The sequence below is a fragment of the Equus przewalskii genome, chromosome 4, assembly GCF_037783145.1.
Source record: "Equus przewalskii isolate Varuska chromosome 4, EquPr2, whole genome shotgun sequence".
NCBI lineage: Eukaryota > Metazoa > Chordata > Mammalia > Perissodactyla > Equidae > Equus > Equus przewalskii.
In genome coordinates this window covers 86,700,197-86,725,829 of record NC_091834.1, presented here as the reverse complement: position 1 = coordinate 86,725,829, position 25,633 = coordinate 86,700,197, and the positions used below count along the sequence as shown (strand labels likewise).

General features: G+C 49.6%; 1 protein-coding gene across 1 annotated transcript in view; it reads left to right on the top strand.

Moving 5' to 3' along the window:
- The first annotated feature begins 804 nt into the window (after nt 1-804).
- PLXNA4 (plexin A4) overlaps nt 805-25,633 on the top strand; it is a 432,364-nt gene continuing 407,535 nt past the window's right edge. The window contains exon 1 of the mRNA XM_070616607.1: nt 805-1,283. The gene's annotated coding sequence lies outside the window, so the exon portion shown is untranslated. The remainder of the gene's footprint in view (nt 1,284-25,633) is intronic.

The window sequence follows — 25,633 nt, the reverse complement described above, 5'->3', positions numbered from 1 at the left end:
TTCCGAGGGCGCGCCCTGCGCCCATCACCCTGTTCCCGCCCCTCTCTGCCCCACATCGCTACCGGCGGGGTGGCTCTGTGCGGACCGAGGGGACGAGGCGCGGTGTCCGCAAGCGTGCGTGCGGGGGAGCGCAGGCGAGGCGGCGGCGGCGGGCGCGCGGCGCGGGGAAGGCGCCCCCTGCCCCCTCTGCCGGCCGCTCTCGGTCGGTCTAGATGTCAGCCGCGAGCTCCGAGCCAGCAAGAGCGAGCCAGAGAGGGAGCGGCGGCGGGCGGCGGGGAGGGGAGGAGGCAAAGGAGGGAGGGAGGAAGGGAAGCGGGGAGGGCGGGAGGGAGGAGAGGAGGACCCAGAGAGCGCCAGGCAGCTGGAGTTTTTGCAGCGCTTGGCCGGGCTTCAATGCACAGCAGCAGCGAGCCGCGGCGGCAGCAGGCAGCCCGGGAGCTCCGGCGGCGGCCGAGCCAGCGGCGGCCCCGCTCCCTGCCCCCTGCAAACTTTGCGAGCAGCCCGCCCGGGGGGCCGGGGGCGCGCCCGGGAGGCCCGGCTCGGCCCGCGGCCGCGCTCTCCGCCGCCGCAGCGCCAGCGGCCGCCGCCGCCAGCGCCGCAGCCCCGCGCCTCCCCGGGGAGCAGCCGGCGGCTCCCGCGGCCCCCCAGCCCCGGCCCCTCGGCACTGGTCGGCCGGTCCCCCGGCAGGGGCGGGGGCAGCAGCGGCGCGGCCGGCAGTGGGCTGCCGGGGGGCGGCCGCCGCTGCCCAGGGAGGCGCGCAGAGGCGCCGAGAGCGCTCCCCGGCGGGTCCCCCGCGCACTCGCCGCGCCCGGGCAGCGGCCCGACCGGGCGAGCATGGGCGGCGCGGAGTGACGCCGCCGTGCCCGCTTGGCATCAAGGACATTCAGCCCGCGGGGGTGGGGACGAAGGGGGGCAGCCCCGCGTCGCCACCGCAGCCCCCGAGAGCCGCGGCTGCTGCTGCGGCTCCGGGGCCGGGTGGAGGAAAGGGGCGCTTGGAATCGATCCACATTTTCCGACCTTTTTGTTGGACATTCTGCCCACCTTGGACGCTGCAAGAGGAGCTGTCAAGCCCCGCAGGCTCTGATTTCGCCCTCGGTTTTCCTTGCCTCCTCCGGGTTCCCTGTGCCTCGGTGGAGTATTTGCGTTCGGGGCTGGGGCTGGAGGAGGCAGCCACACGCGCGCACACGCACACGTTCAGAGGAGGGCGAGAGGCAGCGGCACAGGCACCATCTGCAGTGTCAATGCGGCGCTCCCGCTGAAGGAGGCGAAAGCGGCGCTTCCAGGTAAGGAGCCGGCGGGCCGGGTGGGCGGGCGGGCGGGCGGCGAGGGCAGCGCTGCCAGAGATACGCGGCTCGGGCCACGAGTCCTCGGCTGCCCTGGAGCCAGCCCGCTGCACGCACGCACACACAAATACACACAGGCACACACCGCGCACACGCACCTGCCCACGTCCCACCTGGACACCCGCGTAGGGGCGGCGCGGCCGGAGCAGGTATTGCCCGTGTTCTTTCTCCTCTGACGCTCCAGGACTCAGACTTCTCTTACCCAGGACTTTCAGGGTACAATTCTGTGTATTACTGCCTCTCCCTCCCACCTGGGCAGGTTGAGGGAGCGATTTTTCAGTTCCCAGCCCCTGGCATCTCTAGCTGGTTTTAAAAACCGGAGAAGTAATGGGAGGTCTTGGAAGACCCGCCCAATGCCATCTCGGCTCCGTGGCCTTTGGGCACCCTGGGATTTTAATGGAGGACACACCGACAGATATTCAGACAGATATTTGGAGAGCGCGGTGCCCCAGCGCGCGGGGAGGAGGCCCCATAGGCGGATGGGGCTGCAGTTCTTTAGGGCGGTGCATATGGAACAGACACTGCGTTTCCCCAGTAAGAGGCAGCACAAACGCCTTTCTGAAGCGTGGCACGGCTTCCCCGGGAATGCGCTGCGATTTCAGGCAGGAAGGGGCTTAAGCCGCGCTTTGGGTGTGTTGCTTGTCTCCGGAGGGCATAAGAGAGTCAGGTCCTCCGTAAAAGGTATGACCTATTCACGTCTGCAGTCTCTGGGCAGCAGCAAGCCCACAGGGCTTAGAGACACAGGACTTGGGTCCCGCCTTCACCTCCCTGCCCTTCCCTCTGTGCTGTGCCAGAAAGCGTTCGGCTGTTGCCCTAGGTCTCCAGCTAACACCTGTCACATGCCTTTGAGGCGGTGTGTGTCTGAGAAATAGAACTAGAAGGGGGCATGGAGGAGGGTGCAGTGCGGAAAGGGAGGAGGGTCCCCTCTCTCCTGACCACCTGGGCAGTGCCCGCCCTATAAGGAGGCAAGGCATTCTTGGGCCGGCCAGCATCCCCCAGAGCCAGGCTGCTCCCCAGTGTAGACCACTCTCCAGAAGCCTGTGGCACCAGGTTCTGGTCCCCTAAAGCTGTTCCTTTCCTTTTCTCCTTGGCTGGAGTTCACAGGCGGCTCATTTTCAAACTTTTTCTGGAGGAGGTAGGAGGTGGTTTGGGCTCCAACAGCCCTTTTTCACGCTTCCCATTTGGAGGTCAAAGAGCAACTCATTCAAGACTCAGTTGTTGTAAGGAGAAGAGGATGAGATCCAAATAAAACAGTATTTTCGAGTCAAATATAAATATAGCAAGGTCCTGTGTTCCTATAGCTGTCCCTTTTGGAGTAGCTTGGGCAACCTGGTGAGAAATGGAATAAGCTGTACCCTCTATGTAAGATCATGTGTTCACAGGGTCCCGCAAACCCACCAGTGGGGAAAGTATGTTGGGAGTCTTCCAGGACATTAGGGGAAAGGAGCGGACATTCTTTCGAGCAAGGGGGCCTCCGTGCTGGGCACAGGATTTGGTTGATTCTGTAAATCCTGAAGTTGGGTGCTGAAAGAAAGGGCTCTCTCGGCACCCCCATCTTTGCTATTTTCAAACTTTTTCCAGCTCCTGCAAAGGTCTCCAGCTAGGCTGGGGAGGAGAGGCGCAGACGCCCCAGGAGGGAGATTGTATTCCCGCTGTGTGTTGTGTGTGCTGCCCTTTGATTGATTGAAAAGGGTAGATGGAATAAAGCAGAGCTCTCACAATGGGGAGAACCCGGTAGGGGGAAGAAACATCATTTTCTTTTTAAGAATGGCGGGTGTGTGTACACACACACACACAGATATATACACACGTTCTCAAAGAGCCTAGCTGTACACGGTCCACTCATCCAACCATGTGTGACAACGAGACCCACCTCTGTCTTCAGGGCTGTGGAAGAACTGGAACATTTCCACACTTGTCCTTTGAATGTGAACAGGGAGGTCCCACATCTGCGTAGAGCAGCACATGGTTTTCCACAGAAATAGTGAACTCCAGCAACAGGGGGTGGCTCCCAGGTAAACATTCCTCATGGGACCTTGAAGGAGCAAAAGGATGGGGTACAGAGCATCCTGAAATGTCCATGCATCTTCCACGTAGACCTCTTCTCCTTTCTCCTGTATTTACAGCTTCAGGATCCGTCATTTTAATGGAAAGCCAGCAGTCATTATGCTGGTTATAATTTAAACATTTTTAAGCATGGGTTCAAAAAAATCCCCACATTTTCCACACTTAGCAGTGGGTACCAGTTTGGTTTCTAGGACAAAGCAAGCATTAATTAACATCTGTGTAAAGCTGGGTGTACATCATCTAATTTTTTTCCTACTCTCTTGCCCAGCCCTGGAGCATGTCACATTGTCACTCTCCCTCTCTACCATTCTCTGTGGCCTTGCTTTTAAGTTCTCTGGCGGCTTCCTCACTCGGAAGGGAGTTGCATTCGAAAAACCCCAACTGTGAATGCTTCTTTTCCGCAGACCCTTGCTGCTGCTAGGCTGTGCTCTAGGAGGCTCTGCTGTGAGCACGAGGCTTGGGTTGGTTGCCCAGGAGCTGTTCCCTCTTGCCCAATCCGGTACTCGCTCTCAGGCAGGCTTGCCTCTGTCCTTCCAGGACTTCATCCTGGATGCCCACCGACGCTCTGCAGACATTTCCGGAGGACTCTGAGGCTGCCAACTTATTTCCTTTCTCTTTCTCTGCACCTCTCCGTGTCTGCTGCACGTGCTCCCTGCAGACAGGGAGATCTGCATGGCAGAGCCTGCCTGCACTTGGCCTCCTGATCCTTTTAATCACAATGAGGGCTGCATGGAATTAAATGGGGGCGGGGGTTGCTTTCTAGGGAGGCAGCGGTCCCGATGTGGAGAGAGCTGAGGGGGCGGGGTGATTAGCTGCTCTTAGCTCCTAGTTATCACCAGGCTTTGATGCAAAGAAATCGCAGCCAATCTCTCTCCTTCTAGCCAGCTAGGGGGCATTTCTTAGCGGCTTCTCCCCATCCTCACTGGGAGAAGGCACTACACAGACAATGCCACCTCGGAGACCTGTTGGAGCGGCTCTGTGATGGGCTGTGGGAGGGCGGCAGCCATACAGAACACCGGACTGTGGTCCAGCTGTGATTAGTCTGTGCAACAGATGTGCCATTCATTTTTAGGCTCCTCTGTCTTCTTATTGGTGTCCAGTGCTACCGGATGTGAGACGGGTTCAGACCCTGGGGGTGGTTGAACAGGGCTCATTTCTCTCCTTTGACACCTCTTTCCTCCTTCCCCACCCTCCTTCTTCTCCCTCCCTGACCCACCCCCCCACTTGCTAATCCACCTCTTGGCTTTGTGCGCACATCCGCCAGCCCATTCGCCCTCAAATTTGTGGCACTCCAAGAAATCAATATAACATGAATTTAACGACAGCTGGATGATTAAGTGTTATTTATATTTAAGAGCGGCATTTTAAAAAGACGTCGTGCTAATAAATCAAGCGGCTGTTTGGGAGATGCACATGATTAGGGTAATTGCCCTGTAGGCTCTATTGAGCAATGCTCGGTCCGCGCAGAGCCCTGCGGACACCACCTCTTTAGACGCTGCCAGCCGGCTGCTGCTCCCTACCCTGAACTCCCACTGATCCCCCCCCGCTTGTCCAGACAGACTCACTCTTCTTCTCCCCTCCTCACTCGCTGCCCAGGCTGGAGCATCCGAGTTGTGGCAGGAAGGTGGAGTCAGCACGGAGACTGAAGGGGGCTCTGCTGCTAAGTGGTAAGAGATGGATCTTAAAAGTGAAGGCAGGCAGGGGTTCCTAGTTCCCAGAGCAGAGGGCTTGTTCCAGCAGGAGGAGGCTGCTCCCCTGCTTAATGCGAAGCGGCTTGGAAGAATAGCTTCCTGAGTCCTTGTGCAAGTCTATGTGAGCCCCAGGCTCCTGTCCTTACCATCGTGTGGCATCCGCCTCCCAGGGGAGAGGCTGTGAGGACATTAGTCTTTGTCTTTGTGAAAATAACGGAATGGAAAAGAATAATAAGTGATGATGATGGTGGCTAATGTTCGTTGAGCAGTTGTTGGAGGAGGCATCATTTAAGTAGTTTGCACAGGTTGGCCCATTTCTTTCTCATAACAACTCAAGAGGCGGGCGGTCACTGTTACTATGGCCATTTACCCCACGAGGAAAGTGAGACGCAGGAGGGCAAGCGCTTTGTCAGAGGTCACACGGCGGGTGAGTAGCGGAGCCACATCTCAGCCCTGTGTGAACTGACCTCCCTCCTTATCACTGTGCTGTTTGCCTCTTAGAATATGTGTGTGGAGCGTGTCGCGGCCCCCTTGGGAGGTTTGGGGGAGGATATGCAGGGGAAAGTTTAGAATATCTGGTTTCTCCCTTGCTCTACCTCTGTGGCCCCAGGCAAATCTGTTTCTTCTTTGAGCCTCGATTTCCCCCTTCATCACATGGGGCTGAGTCTTGTCCCTGACTGTTGGTGAGCTGTGAAACTGCGTGGAGCACTCTAGCAGAGGGCTCAGTCCCTGAGGGTGACTTGCTCTACTTGGCAACTCCAGTTTCCTCCTGGAAACACTAAGGAGGGGTGAATGAGTGACGTCCCCGTCTCTGCTTTTGATTCCGTGAGCCTCTGAGTCTTGTGCTGGTAGGAATCTAGTTCTCCCTAGTGACTTCGAATTTTCTGCTGTGGTGGAAACAGTAATCTCTCATCTACTCCTTCAAATCACCCTCTAAGGTGGGGATGGTTTCTTCGCGTTTTGATGGTGTAGGAACCAAGGATGGAATGCCCAAGGCCCCAGGATGCTCCATGGTGGGTGGTCTTTTTCACTCTTGGGGAAGGATGCTCACGGTAGGTGCTCAATATTTGTTCATGCGTTCATTCGTTAGCCCTGGGGTTCCAGATTTGCGGATCCATAGGCGGGGAAGAAATCTTTGCCTGTGGATGTCGTGCCACACTGGGGCTGGACTGTATGGTAGTTGGAGCAGAGATTCACTGGAAGTTGGAGCAAATGGGCTGTGTGTAGGGAAAGCGGTGTTAGGAATTATGTCTGGATTCTGAGAGGTGTGGGCAGTGAGGCCCTGATGGGGCCTGTGGACCGGGTTGGATGCTGTCGCATCCCAAGACCGGGCCCAGGCTGCCTGACTCCATCTCTCTGGCCTGAACATTTTAAGAACAGCCACAGGTGATGCTCTTGTGCTTAGTTGTTTGATTTTTTCCTCCAAAAGACAAACTTTTATTCTCTGTGTTATTTATTTGACTTCTCCTCTACACTGAGGTGAATGAAGGTTCTGCCACATTAGAGGTGGCCGGAAGGGCCTCACTTGGAATTTCATCACCTCCCCTCTGGGGCAGCAGGAGGAGCCTCCAAAATGTTGGATGTGGAGTCCTGTTCAGACTCACACTGACAGGTGTGTGAGATCCTGGGCATCCTCTCTTTGCAGGCTGAGCTTGGCTCCCGGCATCCGTGCCCCCCACCCCACCCACAGAGCCTTCTCCGTAAACCAGGATTTGCAACAGCAAATTGGATTTTGGAAGGTTTTGTCACTCCAACACAAAACAGATCACTAGCTAAGAGGATACCGTCTCCACAGTCGATGCGCTGAGCGCAGACCAGCTGCATCAATCCCTGAGGTCTTCCGGGAAATAGGGTTTTCATTAGGAAGGAGGAGGAACAGTGGAGGAAGTGGCCCAGGGACTGGAGGAGAGGGAAACCATGGCGGGTCAGAGGCTGTCCTGGTCTGGTCTTCACACTGGGTCAGTTTCACGTCAGACGTGCTCCTTGAACTTGTAAGAGCCCAGATGGACGTCCCGCCAGGTGGTGTGGCATCTAGAACTGGAGAGTGGACAAACCATCCCTTGGCTTTGGCCCAGAGGTTAAGAGGAGGGAAAGTAAGCACAGCCGAATGGGCCGACTGTTCCTCCTCTTGTGAGGGGAGCAGACAGTGAGAGGTGGGCATGTTGGGGCAGCGGCCATTGGATGTGTAGTTGAGCACCCTGTGTGGACTGTCTGCTAACCTTGTGGAGTTAGAGTTCATTTTCTCCTCTCCCTCTCAGACCTGCTTCCTGAAGGTAAACCTAAAATAGAGCAGAATTTCCCAAAGTGTATTCTGTGGGAGTGAATAGGTGTTAAGCACACAAAAAGTTTCCATGGTCAAATAAATTTGAGAAACCCTGAGTGTAAAGTAAAGCTAAAGAGGTTCTTTGTTGCAGGACTTCTCAGAGCCTTTAAACACACTCACATGGATTGCTAAAACTGCACAAAGTAGATCTACTGTATTTTGGCCCTGGGAATCCGCTGAGAAACACTGGACTAAGACAAGCACTTTCATTTATCTACTCTCGACTGTGAATAGAGGAGTGGATTCTACAGTAAACATTTCAGCCGAACTTTCACGCTACCCACACAAAGCACTGGGTTCTGCTGATTCTGAAGATACTAGGGTTTTAAGCAGAATTTTGCTTGATGGGCAGACAGTCCAATTCCAGGCTTGATGTTTGCCCCTTTTCCTTCCAAAGCAGCAGAGAGGTTCTCACAGGAGTGAGTTCCAGGCAGTTTTATATTTTTTCTCAGGTTCCTAGACGATTCTGCTATGTTCCCCTGGTTAAAAAGCACTGATGTTGCTGGAAACCTAGGTTTTGGAGACAGATGGATGTAGATGATCCCAACTCTATCACTTACCAGCTAAGGGGCTTGGGAAAAATCACCTTATGTTTTAGTATTACCATTTATGAAATGAAGGGATTGGTCTAGACTGGGGACTTAAAAAAATATTTTAATATGTGTGCAGTGGAACTCTTTATTCAAATGAAATTTTTATTTTCTCTTTGCTGAGGAAGATTTGCCCTGAGCTAACATCTGTGCCAATCTTCCACTATTTTGTATGTGGGATGCCGCCACAGCACGGCCACTGATGAGTGGTGTAGGTCCACGCCTGGGAACCAAACCCAGGCTGCTGAAGCAGAGCATGCCTGACTTAACCACTAGACCACCAGGCTGGCCTCTCAAATGAAATTTTGTATGGAATTCTAATGACCACAACAGATGCAAGAAGAACTGTTCTGGTGAAGGCTGTGGAGGAGCCGGGGCCTGTACTCTTGGCCTGTCTGCCTCTCACTCCAGTCTTGGCCTGGGTTCCCTAGACAGCAGAGCCGGAGGCAAAAGCTGAACTGGTAACACGTTGTTGAGGGGTGGAATCCCAGGGCAGCAAGAGTGAAGGAAAAAGGGAGGAGAGATAGAGAAGGAAGAGAAACAAAGAATGCATGACCAAGCCAGTCACAGCTTCCTGCGGAAACACAGCTGGTGGCTCAGTCGCTTGGGGTGCACCTAGAGAAGCCTGATGGGAACACAGTCTCAGAGAATCTGGAGGACAGGCACAGCCAGCATCCATCTGGGGCAGCTCCCTGGGCTCCATTCACCCCGTGAGGCAGGACTTCCCCCTTACTTTGGGATTGTGATGCCAGGTCAAACTAGAGCCTCTGTGGTCAGGCCCAGGGGCTAGGGCTTCTGTGACTCCCCCACAGTGGGCCTGAGGGTGTTACACCTGCAGGAGCCTGGCCTTCGCCCCTGAAGGAAGACAGGGAGCAAGAACTTCAGGACCAGAGGAATAGCAGGTGACTCTGGTGAAAGCTATGGAGGAGCCAGGGCCTTCTGGGGCCACTCTGGCAGGAAGCAAGGCAAGTGGCTGAAGTCCAGAATTGGGGGTGGGGGTAGGGTGTCAGGTGGGGCCAGGCAGATCTGGGCAGTACATCAATTGGAAGTCTGGAATAATGGGTTCCATATAAGGAACACATTGCTCTTCAGAAGAGAGTCAGACAGTGACCCAGAGCAGGTCCAAGAAGGTGTCATTCAGCCCCCCACATTCATGACTGTGACAACAAGCGCCAACCACACTATGGGTTACCCGATTTAGACCCCTAATAGGAATCATATTAGGAATGAGTTTCCGCCAGGTTTTAAGAGACTTTCCTAACTTTTAGAGCTTATTAACCAAAGGAGTATCTTCCACATGGTGGAGTGTGAACATCTCAGAACATCTCAGATGCTTCTGTTTGTGATGGCTGAGGGGTCATGGCTGCCTGGAAGCAGAGGATAGATGCAAATGACCTCCGCCTCTCTCCTTGTTTTAAAAGATGTTGTAAGGATTGAAATATAAAGCAACAGGGGACATTTCTGCATAAAATATTTTCTGTAAGTCATTGCCTCTAGCCAGGCCCCCTCTTTTTTTTTTTAACAACTTTGTGCTCTGAAGCCCATCTAGGGTCAGGCGGGTGAAGAACTGATAGTCTCACTGTGCTGTGACCCCTTTCCCAGCTCTCTTCACCAATGGATCGTGACCTCTGTCTTCCTCCTCTAAATGTACTTGCCCTTATCCGTTGATGGATGCGAGTGATGCACTGCCTTCGAAACATGTGTCTGCCATAGCTTGTCTGCCTGCGATTTCCAGCTCGTGGAGGTCAGGACCAGCCCCTGCTTGAGGCAGTCTCTTGGGTAATCAGGAACTTAATTCATGTTTTAATAATGGTAAAGAAGATGCTGTTGGCAGTAGCAATGATGACAATAGCATTGAAATTATTTCCTTGTGTTTTAGGTGAGAGGGACCATTTCTTCTCTTGTATAGTACTCAGTGCCCAGCCTAGGGCCTATCATTCTAGAAGCAATCAATAAATATTTGCCAAGTAAAGAGAATGACTAAATGGAGCAGGAGAAGGTGGAGACGAACGGCCTATAAAGGACAAAACGAGGAAAGTGTGAACCAGCCACTATGGCCGGTGCCTGCTCTCTGGCAAGGCCAGGGTTGGACCCACATTGAGGCAGGCCAACTGGCTATTTCAGAGGATTAATATGAACCAGGATGAGTGTAGGCTGAGCCTGTCAATCACCCTAGAGTGTCGTGGGTGGTGGTGGTTGGGGGCAGGTAGGGGGCAGTGATGCGCCCGGAATTGAATTCTTGCTTTCTACATAAAACTCGCCCTGGATTTGGGGGCCAGTAGATTGGGAGGGATATCCAAACTGCATTTCCCAGAGCATTCCACAGACTAGCCCCTCCCTGTAAAAAGCATCCTTGGGCGAGTAAGTCTTGGCAACACCTTATGCTGTGTCCTCTTCTTGGAGACTCGATGCCCATGGAAAGCACAGGAGGCCTGCTACGGAGAAACCTCTTTAATTAGTCTCTGTCAACCATTTTTCAGCTTATTTGCTGGTGGGTTCCCTTTGTGTGGGTGTATTTAAACCTATTGACATCTCCTGGAACGAGTGTTTGACAGAAAGCGTTTGGGGGATGTGACCTTCGACTGGAAGCTTCAGCTCTGAGGTTAGTTTAGAGCAGACAAAACAGGAGAAGGAATCTACTGTACTGTTTCTATGGGGACTGGCGAGGTCCAGCTTTCAGAGGAGCTGCTTTCCTCTTGTCCTTGTCGTTTGCTTTGGGGAATCTCAGAAATGGCTGTGCATTGTTACAAGACGTTGGTGACTGTGATGCCTTCAAATGTCTATTTTCTAAAGGGACCATTTTAAGGAGCGTGATTGCAGCTCTGACAGGTTGGTGGAAATGTTTCCAACAAGTAGCACTTTTTGGTTGCATGTAATAGATCAAGATGGATGTTTGCAAAATACGTGAGTAATGACATGCACCTTCTCGATATATTTTTTTCAGCTACACTTATCGAATAAGAGACTTCAATATAACTGGCAAAGATAAATGTTCTGAATTAACAAAGAAGACTTGAGTTATTAAGATACAGCTCCCTAGATTTTGGATAGTTGAAACAAATTTTCTCTCGGGAAAGAAACTTTACTACCCTAGAGAGGCTGAAGGTTCCTAATTAGGCTGTAAATCCATGGTGTCCACTTTTGGGTAGTGACCCGGAGAGCGAAGTTAGGAATTTCCCACGGGAAGCATTTCACCGCCCAGTATTCATCTTATATAGGTAATGATGTGTGTGTGTGCGTGTGTGTGTGTATGTGTGAGTTGAGGTGGGGGCGTGTCTCACCCCAGTGGTATTTGGGTTTGGGTCACCGAGGGACAGTGACTGATAACCCACGTGCCCAATTATAGGGCCTTGGCAATGCATTGCCCAAGCACTGTGCTCTTTTCCAAAGTGAATAACAGTTGCTAACACACACTTGCTAACAAAATTCCCCTGGCGCCCATTCATAAAGCTTCTCACTGGTGATTCTATCAGCATTAAACTGTTTGGTGACTGAGTTTAGAATTATAGGAATTGGAGAAATGAATTAGCAGTAAATCAAGTCCCAGCTGAGTTTGAACCCAACTGCAGTGAGTTTTAAATGAAAAATATCTTGCTCTGATGAGGCGGCTGTAAGTCAAGCACTGGAGCTCTGTCACTCTTGACTTTGGAGAAGGGTGGTAGTCACCCTTTGAAAGGAAAACCCTGACAGCGGCTTGTATTGATTCCCAGCCATGCTGGGAAATTGCCACTTCATTTCTTCTTCGTAAACTGTTGGCTTTCATCATTTGAAAGAAAAAGGAATTCTATTTGCAGGGACACAGCAGAGCTCTGGGGACAGGGCAGGTGGGAGAGGGCTCAGACCCAGGGGCCCATTCATTGCACTCTCTTTGGTCCTTCTCAGAGGAGCCACGCAGAAGGGGAAGCTGGGTCTGCGGGGGTCATGTGATTTGTTTTCTCGCTCGGACCGTATTTGATTCTTCCTTCTGGGGGATCTGTACAGAAAAACAACAAAGAGAATACTTCAAGGAGACTGCAAGACTGTCATGTTGCAGTGACAATTGTGGTGTAATAGGAAATCGCTTATGTAAGTTGCGTGCCCTCTGAATGGAGCTTGTCGGAGACGTGGCTGCAGCTCCTTGAGGCCTATTTTTTCTCCTGCAAAATAATCCTGAGGTTTTCCTTTTCAGAGCAATTGAAGAAGTGTAATGTGCTGGCCAGGGAATAGGGAGACCCAGCTTCTAATCTTAGGTCCGCTGAATATCTTTCAGCGAGCTCCGTCTCTGGGCTAGGCCTGGATTTCTTTTTTTTTAAAGTCGGAATAAGCCCTTGCTGTCCTGATCAGAAGCACAGGAGGAGAGGATGAATGTGGCCACGCGTATGAAAGGACCAGGTGAGCTTCAGGAGGAAGGTTCTATTTACCTGCGAGGTCAGAGAAAATCAAGAAAGAGAGAAAGAAGTCTGTGCTTAGGCCTCTCGCTATTACACCTTTACCATGGCCCATGTGTTTACTGACCTGGTGAAGAGCTGTAAGTCATAAAAGCAGCTTGCAGGGGGTCAGAGGCCAGAATGCATGTGTGAGGGCGGGGGACCTTGGGAGGGGATGGTTAGTGCAGGAGTTCAGAGGCCAGAGTAGGAGGGGAGTCCGATACTGGCTGTAGTAGCAGGTTAAGGGTGGGGCTGCGGAGAAAGGAAAGGAATCACGATTTCCCTCAATGTCTAGTTTCCCTTTGCTGCAGACATATGTATTTACGTATTTTAGTTAGAGAGGTAGATGCGATGCTATGGAATATTTAACCAACTAATCGATTGATCAATCAGTTACTCAATTCAGTCAATATTTATTGAGTGCCTCTTATGTCCTAGGCACTTATGCAAGAGTTTGGTTGTGCTGAGATGAAAGACCTAGTTGCTGCCATTAGGGAGCTCACAGCTTGATGTGGCCGCAGCACACGTGTTAATAGATAAACACAGTGTGGTAAGGTGTGAGCTCTGTGTATGTGGAAGGCATCCTGAGAAGATGTAACAAGGGGCACCCATCCGAATATGAAAGGCAAGGACATTGAGAAGGTCTCCTGGAGAAGGAGGGGGCGCTTCAAGTGGAGCTTTGGAGGCTGTTTTGAAGGGTGAGTGGGATTGGCTTTGTGAACATGTGAGGAAGAGGTGCCAGGAGGAGGAAGTGGCATGGACAAGGCGTGGAGATGGAAGAGCACACAGCGCTCGGTCTGTAGTCGTTCAAGGCAGAGGTGGGAAGGGGAGCTAGATGCTAACATGGGCAGAGGCTGGGCCAGGACCAGGGGTAAGTGTCCCGCTAAGGGTTTTGTCTGGCAGGTGGTGTTGAGGCCGTGGGGATTTCCAAGTAAGAGAATCAACAAGGCCAGATTCCCTGTAGAAAGATCACTATGTGGGACCACATGCAGAAGGAATCAGAAATGAGGCTATTAGAGGAACCCAGGGAGACATGGGAGAGGGCTGACCGAAGGCGGTGGCCAAGGAGAGAACAAGACTGATTTGGGAGGGATGTGGGAGCTAGAGTGGGTGAGTGGCAGGCATTGAGGTGAAGATGGTGGGAGGAAGGGGAGGGGAGCTGGGGACGTCTGGCAGGTGTCCAGCTTGGGCAGGCAGTGGAAGGTGGCACCATTCACCGAGCTAGAGATTTCTAGACCAAGACTTGATTGAGAAGGGGTGGTGGGGTAAGGGGCTGTGTTCTTTTCTGGACACGGTGAATTGAGCTGCACATGGGATTTTCAAGCAGGGGTGACTAGGAGGCCCGTGGATAGATGGCTCATGTGTGCCTGGCAGGTTCATCTCAGTGCTTACTCTGCTATTTACTTCTGGTCCCATTTGTAGACTTAGGAGTTCATTTTGGGATCTGGCAGAAGCTTAGTAAAGAAGCAAGAAGACCCACATATAGATTTTTACACTTTTTGAGTGGTTCGTGTTTTGAATTAAACATACTGTCTTGAACATTTTGCCTGAGATTGTTCTGAAAACATCCAGGCATTCACCTTGCCTTAAGACATCCCTGCTGTTTTCCACTGGAAAAAAAGTGGTCCCGGGAGGTTGAGTCATACATAGATAATTGCCGAGCAAGCTGGGGATGAAGGCAGAATTAGAATTCAGCAATGGAGAATGGCCAGGCCTTTGTTCTGGGCATCAGCCTGTCCCCTCTCTTGGTGGGCGCACCCCACTTTCATTGAGCGCACACTCAAAACAGCGTGGTCTGGTGAAATGAGCTCCATCATGACCTGAGAGATGGTGATTATAATTTTGACCTTGCTCTTTCGAAATAATATCTTGTTCGTCTAATTCCGCATCCTGGGCATGGGAGCCAGTCTGTACAATCAAGGCTTGCTGGTAGGATCTGGCCACTAGGTAAGTTTTACTTGGCCCAAAGAATGTTTGAGACAAATTTGTGTTATTTGAATGCTATCAAGTGGGCCAGTCCTTCTCCAGGGAGCCACAGGTTCCACTCCCTGTTGTCCTACCTTGGCTTCACACATTTATAGTGAAGCTATTTGAATTAAAATACCAGCAGCCCAGTACCTAATAGGTACTCCAGCAGTGTGCCTTGCCCCTCTTTCCAAGAGATGGAAAAAATAAATGAGCTAATGAATTGGTGTCCAGTGCTTTGCATTCTGCAGGGAAGTTTTGTAATTTAGTAGCCCCTATTAATTGCAGGACATGTGGAAGTGGCTGGTGACAAAAGTTTGGGTGCTCTTCAGTAGAGGGTAGAGGTCCTCAAACAGTGCGAGGCATCCAGCTGGCAGTTTAGCCCAACTGGACAGTGTAGTCCAATCCTCTAGAATGAGGGACTCTGGGAGCTCAGCCCCAAACAGTGTCTTTAGCTGCAAAAGTGCAGGGCAATTTCAAGTGAAACAATGGGTCTACTCTCTTCTCTGGACTGCTTCTGGGTATCTCAGAGTTGCTAATAAAAATGGCTTAGACTGTGGCCTCCTTTATGGAGAGGAAACAGGGGGCAGTGTAGGTATTTTTGAGTTCTAACCTTTCAAGAGCTTCACAGAGATGACAAGGTTTCTGTCTTCCCTCCTCAAGCCTCTGTACCCAGCCCTTGTACATTTTATCAGCTGTACTCAGTGCATAATATATTTACATAGCTACTTGGTCTCAGGGAACTGAGAAGTTTTTTCTAGTTTATCTGGTGGCAACTTGTTTCCCTAGCATGGGGCAGAGGGCAGGGCCTGGGGCCCTAGGAAGGGAAGTAATCTAACCACAGTAATCTGTGGTTAGGACCAAAATAGAGTAGTCGATGCTGCCCTGGGCTGTGCTTGTGGCATGTGTGCATGACTCTCTGCTGGGGGCGAGGGCCTCTGGGATGGGTGAGCTGAGTCCTCTCAAAGGCTTCTGCTGCCCCACCGCTTCTGTTTTTCCATTGCTCTGGCCTCTTATGTTTCGTTGTACAGACTTCCCGCTGGCCTGCGCTTTCCAGATGTCCTCAGAGGGGCTTCTGGTTCTATGCTCAGATGAGAAGATCCAAGGTGCAAATATTCAGGGTGCTGACCGTGTGCGTAGTGTCAAATTGGACAGGGAATCCTGGCTGTTGATGGGCCGCGAGCTGGGTGGTGGGGGTGGTGGGAGAGAGCAATCTTTGGCAAACGCAAACCTAAATTGATGAAGAAGTTGCTGCACCTCCTTCTACTCTCCTTCATTCTGTCTTCGAGGACTTGATACTAGCAAGACCGAATGCATCTTGGCAAATACTTAAAAATAAATGAGTTAAATATTTTTTTAAAACCTGTATTTACATTTATGGCTCTCATTATTGGTGAAATGGTATTTATTTACTTCTGGGACTTGAAATGTAGTAGAAGTTCTCTTGCTTTAGTTTGAGAACGCCCATGTTTGGAGGGTTCACAAGAGCTCGAATAAAAAGCTTGAGGAATATCACATGGCCAAATAGAAAAGAGTAACTTCTAAAAATGTCAAGCAACATGTCCCAGGTACGTATCGTTTTGAAAGCATGGCATTTTCATTCCAAAACTTATACGTGCAAATTTTAAAAATCTTTTTGTCCTGGAAGAGGTTTTACTAGCTAACAAATTTTGTAGGTAGCCTTGTCCACGTTCCAGACATTAGCCAGACCCAGGTATTTTTGCGTCAAGACAGTAGTATGGCTAGAGACACTGCAAATTCAGACTGCCAAGAATTTATTTGTAATATACGAGTTATTGACTCATGTTTTTAGTATTTCCATCTCATATTCCTACTTAATTGCAAATTTCTTGAAAGCTGGTGACTGTCAGACACATTCGCACTTCCTTTTGACCCAACATTAGGGTCATTTGATTTTCTTCTCTTGAGCTCCACCTTAAATTTGGTTTTCTCAGCTTAAAAGAAGGAGTGCTAGAATGGCTGGACAGTAGAGGGCATTACACGTCCCAAAACAACTGGGAATGCACAGGAAGCAGGAAGTAGCTTCACGGAAAGTCTGCACGCAGGCATGGCTTTGTGCTGGCGTTTAGGCTTCTATTAATTGTCCTTGCTCACCAACCCGCTGTGAGTGGAGCTTTTACTGAGTCAGAGTCTTGATCACAGACTTAACATGTTGCCTGGGAGGCACATGTGACTTCCTGTCCAAAATGAAAATTCCATTAAACTTGACTGGCTTCCTTTTGTCTTTGTCCAGAAGGTTCTGAGGTTTCACAAAGGTGAACAAATAAAAATGATAACATCAAAGTGAAATGCAAGGAAATACAGAGATTTTTATTTAGGGGCAGAAACGGTTGCCGCTTGGGTGTTGATTGCCCCCACTCCTTCCATCTTCTGTGAAGAAAATCTTAAATTTCAGGGCTTTACTAACTTTCCTTTCATTTCTTTTGTCTGAGCCACACCTCTGGGCTGTGCTGGCACGTTGGGTGCCTTTGCAGGGGATGGGAGCAACCCAGTTGTGGTAGCACGTGATGGAGGGTTCCTTTGTCTTTTAATTACTTTCCACTTTGATTGAGAGCTCCTTGATGCTCACAGTGCAGTTGGACTGACTTCACATTTGACTTTGGGACTGATGTGTGGAGAAGGTCAGAGTCCGCAGGAGGTGGGGGTAGCAAAGCCCAGCGTCAGAATTCATCTGTGTCGGGTTGTAGGGCACAGGCTCTCTTAAGCCCTGGGGGCAGCCGCATCCCACTGCTGGATCATAACCAGTGTGTCTCTAAACTCCTCCCATACTCATTTGTATATATTTTACATGAACCTCTGCCATCTGGTACTTTATCCATTAATATTTTTTTGAAAGCTAAATTTTGAACTTACGTTTTTCACCTTAAATTTCATTTCTGGGTCCAGTTTGGACCCTGTTCCAACCTGCTAAGGTGGTTTTGAACTATGTGTCACTATCATCAGTGGTAGACCCTTATAGTAATAACACATGACTTCTCTCGTGGTGTCTCATCGGAACTTCACAAGTCCTGGAATTTGTCATCCACAAATTTGATGTGTTTCAGTTTTCATGCAAATTACTGATAAAATGTGAAACAGTGTAGTCCCAAGGGCAGAACCATTCAGCATAGTGTTTCCTGGAGAGCTTCCCTCACAGGTTTGACAAATAACCATTGATTCACTTTCTTTGGGACCCTAGACTTTGGAGGCAGACAGACCTGGCATTGTAACCTGGCCTACACCAACTTGGCCATTCGCAATGTTCGGATTATTTGGGGGCTCAGTTCCCAGTGATTACAGGTAAGTGAGAGCTGTGGGCCTCCTTTTCCACAAACTTCCAATGAAAGCAAGTGTCAGCCTCAGTTCTGTCCACATCCCAATCTTTGTTAGTAAGCGGACACAGAAATAGTCACACAACCTGTTCTTGAAGCTCCGTGCAGACCTTGTCTCCCGTCATAGCTGGTGTGCCAGAGAATGGTTTTGCAGATTTGCCAAGGTAGTGAGTACCCTCAACCTTAGGGGTGAACGTGTAGGGCATGCGGCAGGCAGAGCCTCCAGATGAGCCTCTCTGGCCGCAGGGTGTAGTACAAATAGTAGCATTTTCTGCTTGTGCCAGAAAGTGAGAAAGTTTGGGAAGCACTGATTTAGTGATTGTCAGTCAGTTTAGGCTGCCATAACAGAAAACCATGGACAGGGGGGCTTAAACTATAAACTTACTCCTCACCGTTCGGGAAGCTGGAAGTCCAAGATCAAGATGCCAGCATGGTTGGTTCTTAGTGGAGACCCTCTTCCTGGTTTACAGATAACCGTCTTCTTGTTGTGTCTTCACGAGGGAGAGCGAGAAAGAAAGAGAGAGAGAGGGAGAGATTGATCTAGTATTTTCTCTTCTTATAAGGACACTGATCCCATTCAGGAGGGCTCCTCGTGATCTAATTACTATCCAAAGGCCCCATGTCTTAACGCCGTCCTATTGGGGGTTAGGATTTCAACATATGAATTTTGGGATTACATAAACGTTTAGTTCATAACAGTGACTCTGACAAGTTTATCTGAAGGAAGGTTTATTTGAGGCAGATGTAACAATATTTTGGCTGCAGGTTTCAGCTCACCTTCTAGTGGAATCAGAGCACAGAGTCTCGAAAGATGAAACACAGACCTAATGGGAGCCCCAGGCCAAGAATGGAGCCACAAAGGGCTCTGGGCTTGCCAGATTCTTGTGCCCATAGGGCAGAGGTGCCTGGATGGTATTTCTAACCAATCATCTCTCTGTGACACCACCTAATTTCCCACTGAAAAATTATTTCTAACGTCTCCTATGCTCTTTAACAAACTCAGCAGTGCTGATCGAGATAGTGTAGTTGAAACACTCAGGGTAGGCTCTGATGTGAGTTTTGCAAAAGCCAACTCACCAACCCTGAGTGTGTATTTTCGACGTCAGTCCTTCAAATGTTGACTAACATCCTTGAGTGTAGGTTAACTTACACATAGTATACCACACTGTTTAAGCTGAAGTATTTTAAAGTAAATTACGGACATCATCAAACTCTGGCTCCGTAGCTGTGTGACATTGGGCATTGTGACTTTACCTATCTTCTCTGATGTTCAGTTTCCTTATCATTAAAAGGATAAAGTAATACTTACATGATAGGACTACTGTGACAATTAAGTGACATAATACGCACTGCTTGGCACATATTAAATGCTCAATAAAAGGAGGCAATAAATAAATAAAATTTCAACAATAAAAAAATTTATTTCAACAATAAACAATATTGTTGAAAATTATCGCCTGCTCTTTAGATACCTAAAACTTGTTAGTTATGCTTCTTGCCACTCTGTATTGGATTAAAGTACTCCACTTTTCTCAGTTTATAAGGAGTCACCTCTGTTTCTAACACTGGCTTCAGTGGGCCGAATGCCTTGAAGTTCTTCAAGCAAATGGGAAGAGAAGGAGGGCAGGTGGCAGGTCCCATTGCATCAATCCTGGCCCTCCCTCTAAATGTGACCTCTTAAAAAAAGATTTTAAAATATCCATACAGATTTTTTAATATTTGGAAGATCCAGCATTTGCCTGGAGTTTAGATTTACAGCCATATTTGTCTATCCAGTCGGTGCTCCATTCAGCCAGCCATTTTGCCAGCGCATTCATGTAAAAGTCCATCGTTTTTATAGGGCCACCAGTGATATCTTAGATAATGTGTTTTTCTTGCCAGTGGTAGCAATGGTTGCTGGTTTTTTCAGGTTTCCCACCCAGGACCTACATTTGTTTTAGGATCAAGTAGGAGACATTTGGCTTTAACTGAAGGCAGTGACTGACCATTAGCGGGTAATTATTGCCTAGGGCTTACCTAATGATTATGTCAAGCATTGCAGGTTGGGGCATCCACTAATGTTTGCCTGCCACAAAGTCATAAAGCTGACATGGTCCGTTGGACATCAGAAGCGTGGGTCCCGTGTGCATGGCATTGACATACCTGGATATGCTCACCTGCATCCAACAGGGGATATTTATGAAGACAGCCCGTCTCAGCCGTCTTCAGTTCCAGGCCCTGGTTTCCCGGTAAAATAACCTTAAACTAGTTAGTAAGGGCCTCTGGGATTTTCATGCCTAGTTTTCACTGTGTGTGTCCAGCTGTTCAATCAGAATCCTTTGCTCTGAGGCACCCTGGTTGCCAGAGCATGCCCAGTTCCTCCAGGCACCTCCCCTCTGAAATCAGTATAATCTCTGCATGATGGAAACTATTAAGCTTGAAACATTGCATTATTCCCGGCAGTGCTCTGGCTGAGAGGGGAAGGAAGCGCTGGTTGACTGTGGAGGAAGGTGACCAGCCATTGTGCAGAGGGAGTGAAAGTATGGGGAGTCTGGGACTCAGTGCTTGCTGTGTTTTGATGATGATGGGGCCTCTGTGAACAGGGAGTTTGGGCCAGCTTTGAATGAGATGTTCTTCCACTGCAAGCACACCATGGAGAGACCTGTTACTTCTCCTCTGTGCCCTGAAGGAAGGGGGGCACCTCACTAGCACACTGTCACCCCAGAATCCTTGTCACAACTATCCTCTATTCTTCAGCCCATCTATAATGACCACAGGCCCTGGATTTACTAGAACAGCCTTCACTTCAGATATTCTATACCATTGCTGTGTCCTGACATTTTTGGTTTGAAAATAGTCATTTTATACATAGATAGGTATACATATATCTATATATATACATATAGACTATACATATTTATACACACACACACACATATATATACACACACATCTATCTATCTATCTATCTATCTATCTATCTATCTATCTATCTATCTATTTACCTATGTCTCCAATGAGTATCTACCCTTGGACAAAATTGAGAAGTAGTTGAGTGTTTCCTGAGCATTCTATTCAGAGTTAAGGTGCTTTCTACTTCTGCTTTCTTTCTCTAGACAGGACCTGTGGTACTATATACCATAGTTTCTATATCCATGACCAAGGAGTGAGTGAGAGCTGACATTCTACCTGTGTTCTATTGGCCAAGCCTTGCTGTATCTCCTTTTTCTTCCACCAGGATGCCTTCTGCCCACCAGGCTTTGACGGCCAGAGAGGGAGGCTTTCCATAGTTCTAAGTTGTTGTTTGGCATAGGGGGATTTTGCTAGAACTTCTAAAACCAGACAGGGAGGCCCCTGACCACCAGCTCTGTGTGTCTGTATTCCAGACTGGGCCTGAAGACAGTTGTCTCTGGCCCTTCCTTCTGCATGTCATTTTGTGGACCTGTCAGGAAGCTCTTCCCCTGAGCTGATGGCTGTCACCCTTTGGCTTTTCTGATGAGTCTGGGGAGGTCTGGGGGAACATAGAGATCCTTCCAGCACTGTTATGAGCCTCTGGGGGCAAAACACCATTAGTAGTAATGTGGAAAATAGCTCAAGGGCAGCTGAGAGTTGCCCCCTCATGTCCCCACACTTCCTTTAATCTGTCACCTCACTGTCATTCCAGGAAATGCTGACCTCAGGGTGAGCAGGTCACAGGCCACACCTGGGGCTGGCAGAAACAGACCTCAGGATGCAGACTCTGTTTCTAGATCTTCCAGCTGTGGCTGTGGGTGCCAGAGATAGGTGTTCAGAGCATCAGGCTTTCTGCTTGCAAGGTACGCCCAGAGAGACTTGCCTTCTCCAGAAGGAGGAACCTCATTTTCACGGCATGGAGGCCCAATAACACCATGGAATGCTGGGCCATGCACTTCATCCAGGGCTGAGAAGCCAATCACCTGACTCCTGGCAGGACCACCTCTAAGGGGGCTTGTTGTGGCCTGTGCTAGACCCAAGGCAAGATTTGTTTTTTGAGTCTCTTTCATCCTAACACAACTTCCACTTCAGCTGTTATCACTGGCATTGGGTTGAGGGCTCAGGCACCTAACTAATCTTGTCCAGAAGAGTGTTACTCTTGATATTAATCTCCAGGGAAATGAAAACCCAGGTTTCTTTAGTTCAGAGCTTTGGGTCCCAAAGGGGTGCGTCTCCAGATGGAGGAAATGCACCTGGAGTATCAATGCTGACCTAAGCTATGGCAAGCAGGCGGGGCAGGGGGTTGTGGGTGGGCTGTTGAAGGTAATCAGATCACCACTTCAGCTGGTAACCTCATACCTGCAAAAGAATTTCCTCTTCTCACCTTCCAGAGCCTTCCTGCTATGAGGTGTGCTACAGGAAATTGGGAGCTGATGAAGGAGCAGAGCCTGCCCCATTCCCATCCCCAAGGCCGTCTCGAGCGTCCCGGCCCTTGTCCTCCCAGTGGGCTGACTCTTGGGGCAAAGGTTCTTCCAGCTACTCTTTATGGACCAGGATTTTTGCAGGGGAGTAAGAGTGACAAAGGGCCTCAAGTAAATAACTCCCATTGTGGCTGCTTTTTAAGAGCAAGTATTTGCTGAGAATGAAATCAACCCTCCTAGCTTGTTATTTTTCAGTATTTTAAACAAAGGTCTAGGAGTCAGGTCTCCAGCACCAATGAGGTTCTGGGTAACTTTGCCAGCTGTGATCTGGACAGAATCTCTGAATGGCTTTTCCAGTCCCAATTAATGTCCTCCCTGCTAGTCACATTAACTCTCACCAGGAGCTTTCCTGTCAAAGGGAGGGAGGCGGCGAGCACTTAGCTTACACACACTGTCAGTTTGGCTGCATCTCAGTTGCATGTGGGGCATTGATTCCGCATGTCCTTCCTCAGCAAACCTGCTAATAAGATTCTTTTCCCTCTTGCTCCTTTCCCCCACCCCCTTCAACCTGGCCCGACTCCTGGTCAGACCTTGATTACATGTCTCATTGATTCCATTCAACTATTTATTAATACACTAATTAGTATGTTCATTTAAAGGAGAATGACACAGCTTTTTAAAAATAAATGTACAGAGGTGCAGGTTAATGGAAATTTCTGTTTATTTAACATTGATGTCTGATGTGAAGAGGATTAGTTTTGGATGTTAAAAGGACATAAGGGTTTTTCCGGGGCTTGAATCACTTTTGCTGACAGTCACTAATGCCCTTTGAAAGGTGACACCTAGGATCGTATTGCATTTTCCTTCAGCGATCGTAGGCGTTCCACTATTCGGATAGAGAAACTAGAGGGTGGCCAAGGGGGTGCAGGGCTGGCTTATACGATCTTTCACAGACAGCTCTGATTGTGTATGAGCATGGCTAGCTGTCATGGCAGAAACACGAGAGGCGCGCTCCCTGCTCTGCCTGTAGGGCTGTCTGGAATTTTGTAATTAAACGTCTCTGAATGGATGAAGCTTGCTTTACTATTATAGGCTTGTTCTGTTTGTTCTTGAGTTGCTCATTAGTGGTGTCTTAATCAAGGTAGGCTAATTCTGTAATGAACGCCCCCCAAATATCAGTGGGTTCACACATTGCCGTTCAATATTTGGTTAGTGTGGGGGGGGATTTTGCTCCGTGCAGTTATTCAGGAACCCAGGTTCCTTCCTTCTTGTGGCTCTACCATCCCTACGGCTTCTCAGTGCCCCAGTGGTACTTCTGCATCTCGTCAAGAGAGGAGGAAAGAGAAAGTGCATGAAGGAAGTTACCGAGCTGGTATGGGACCTGGATGCACCTGGGCTCGCTGTCTCCAAGCCCAGTAGGACCCGGACTGGATGCTGAGAGCCTCTCTCCATGTACGGGAGCCAAGTGCAACTACAGACCAGCCCAGGGACATGGCGGGGGGCTAAGAGAGCCTGCAGGATGCTGCCAGTCCAGGAGAGAGCACATGTAATGTTACAAACGTTAGATCCAGGTAGATTTTCTCAAGAGGTATTTTCTAAACTTGGTGGACAACGAAAAGGAGATGTAAGCTGATAAAAGACAAATAAATAAAGCAAGTAGAAGAGAAGTTCATAAGATTCCAAAGGAAGTAGATCTGGGTTTCAAAAGTCTCTGGGGAACATTTTCCCTTTGGTTGGTCAGGTGCTGGGGTCCTTGCGTAGGGACTAAACCATGTCTTTATGTTACAGAGAGGAAAGCAGACTGATGCATATGGGATGCTGGGAGCTGCTGGGGAGCCATGCTATTATGGGATGGATTGGCTTAGAAAGAGATGAGTTTTGAGAAGATTCAGTATTATCCATCTTTCATGTCCCCAGTGTTGCAAGATTGAGTCTTAGCCGAGGGCACCATTATTATGGCATGGGCCTCTCCCTTCTGCTTTTCTCCAATGACCTTGTCCTTCCGCTTTTCCCCCCAAATCCCTGGCAGCTCAGTGTATTGTTCTGGCATCCTTCATCTCACTCCCAGGTCACATCATATATACCCTGGCTGCCCTGTGATAACTTCCCTTAGTAAGAGGGGGTACCTACTGGACCACTGTCAAGGGTTAAGGTCACTTAGGAAGGAGGCACTAATGGTGCTGGGAGTCAGCTGGGCTCCATGAAGACGGCTGCAAGAATGAACAGAGCAGTCTGGCAACATCTAATAAAATGAAAAAAAATTCCTGTTCCCAAGAATATAGCTTATGGAAATAACAGTACTAATATGTAAGGGTGTGTGTATAAGGATGTTTATAATGACATCAATCTTTGTGCCAAAAAAAGGAGGGGGGACGAAAGAGAATGCCCATTGTTAGGGGAAGGGCTGAATAAGTTATGGTACATCCACACCATGGAATATTATACTGCCATCCCAAAATAAAATCACAGCTAAGCCGGGTGACTTGGAGGGTTTCCATGAGGTATTGTTGAGGGAGAAAAGCATGTGTAATATGACTCTGTGTGGGTGTTTGATTCTATAACTATGTAGAAACACATGGACAAATACTCAGATGTCAACACTCTCCTGGAGAAGGGAGGTGGGAGAAGTGGGGGGTGGGGTCAGGGGAAGGGAAAAGCCAAAATAAGATATGACTTTGGACTTCTTTCATGCTGTAAGATGTAGGTAGCTATGGAAGGGGTTTGGACCAGGAGGTAAGCTAATTCAATTTACTTTTTAGAAAGATTCCAGGGGCCAGCCCCGTGGCGTAGAGGTTAAGTTCGTGCGCTCCACTTCTGCAGCCTGGGGTTCACTGGTTTGAATTCTAAGCACAGACTTGCACACCACTCATCAAGCCATGCTGTGGCAGCGTCCCACATAGAAGAACTAGAAGGACCTACAGCTAGGATACATAACCATGTCCTGGGGGGCTTTGTGGTGAAAAAAAAAAAGAAGAAGATTGGCAACAGATGTTAGCTCAGGGCCAATCTGAAAAAAAAAGAACATAAAAAGAAAAGAACAGAAAGATCCCAGTCTGGGGGTGTGGTGGATGGCATGGAGGGGATGAGCCTGCAGTCGGGGAGTCAGCTGTGATGGGAAGAGGTGATGAGGGCCCTGGAGTCAGTGGGAGGGAAGGTCCAGAAGTGGGTCAGAGGTTAATGGACCGGCCTTGATGGTAGTTAGATGAGGCAGCTGAGCGGCTTGGAGGACCGCGTGGGTGGTGCTGCTCCAACAACGAGAGGAAATGCAGGAGAAGGAGCAGGTGTAGAAGAGGTGAATGGGCTGGTTTTCCACGAGCTGAGTGTGAGGTGCCTGCGGGACACTGACTGTGAAGGGGGAGGTGTGCGAGTGGCCTGGAGGCCAGCGGGAGAGGACTGAGTCCAGACTGGAGGTCAGAGGAGGGGCTGTGGCAGAGGTGTGGGCGTTGTAGCCCAGTGGGAGTGTGTGATTTGAGCCCTGGGCCCAGGTGGGTTGCTGGGGTCGTGGGCAGGCAGAGGAGCTGGACTCTCCCTTCTTCCTCCCAGTGAGTCTCTCAGACAGAAACC